This window comes from Dreissena polymorpha, chromosome 9 (assembly GCF_020536995.1).
Source record: "Dreissena polymorpha isolate Duluth1 chromosome 9, UMN_Dpol_1.0, whole genome shotgun sequence".
In the NCBI taxonomy this organism is placed as follows: Eukaryota; Metazoa; Mollusca; class Bivalvia; order Myida; family Dreissenidae; genus Dreissena; species Dreissena polymorpha.
The window spans coordinates 58,468,725-58,470,281 of NC_068363.1; positions in this window are offsets into that span (position 1 = coordinate 58,468,725).

Consider the following 1,557-nt stretch of genomic DNA (forward strand, 5'->3'; position numbering starts at 1 on the left):
TTAAAAATTCGCAGGGTGTGATAAAACACTAGGATCCGAGTTTGAATGGGGTATTGGGGTTGAATAACTCGATCAGATAGAGAATTATCAGCGTGTCGATGACAGCTAGCCCCTTTCTTTGACAATCGATTAGAAAGAACTGTTTTCAGTGGTAGTAACCTTGATTGACAAAAATTATTCAGATCATTATAATTGAAACTAACCACTAAATAATTGTATTACGCATGTACAATTTTATTTATTTTAATTCAGAAATTCAAAACAATATATATATATATATATATATATATATATATATATATATATATATATATATATATATATATATATATATATATATCAGTAACATAATAATTAAAGGTTTTGTGGATTAATTTATAGTATATAGCTTAAATATATAGTAAAAATACGAAGAAAAATACATTTATTAAATTTCATGTAAAAAAAAATCGTCAATTTAGGTTTGAGAAAATACAAAAATAAAGTACACAATTAGAAAAGTTGTACAGTGTGTTTAGTTGGTACAGACAATTAATATTTTCAGTCGCTAATTGTCTTAACCGCTGAAGCGTTAACTAGTTAAGAAGCCTGAAAACTGGGTGTTACACCATCCGTGAAGTGTACCAATGAGCCCATCAACGTATTGCGTATCAGTTCGGATCCAAACGCCGTCACCTTTTGCAAGCTCAATGCTCCAGAACTCGCTTACAGTGGTGAAATTTCCGTTGCCATAAATAACCATCGTGTCAAAGTATTCGCCGTTCTTGAAAAGTTGGAGATACAAAGCATTCGATTCCAGGACCATGACAGACAGATGAAAGCCGTAGACGCCGTCCATGGGAGCTGTGAAAATTCGTGGAGTCTAGAATGGATCCTTTTATTTTGCTATATAGGATACCACTAAAGTTGGCCGTAAAAAGGCGGCCTCACCGCAAAGTAGTCGTATTTCCAAGATGTCTGTCAAGTCTGTCAAAGAATGCTGAAGGGAACGAATGTTTCTCGACGGTCCAGAATGGGCTAAAGACTAAATACAATTATAAGAGTGAAGCGAATTGTCGTCAATTGAATTGGAACTAAAACTGTTGCGAAAATTCAGGTAGGCTAAAAATAAAAAGTCGTTTAAAAGCTGATGGATCTTTCTATTATAAATGTTTTCATGTCATTTTAAATACATAATATTGATGAATCAAAGCAACACAAATTGGTTATAAAATGTAATAAATTAAAGATTAAGGCACAGGGATGCCTTGTGGTCAAAGTTCTTTGCTGAAGGCCTGTATGGTAAAAGGTAAACCTATGTTTTGCACGGTCACACGCGTACCCCCATTTTGGCGTGAATATATTAAAACAGAGTGACTGAGTCTGCAGTTAATTACTTATAGCAACACAACTTATTTGACATAGTAAATTTAATTATAAATAAGAAACATATTTTATCTATGCAAATTAGAATATATATGGTGGTTACAAGGTAGAAATCTATTTTGTTTGTGGTTAAAAACATCAAAATAATCGCATTTGTCAAAATGGACGTATACAATTTACATATAGAGCAGT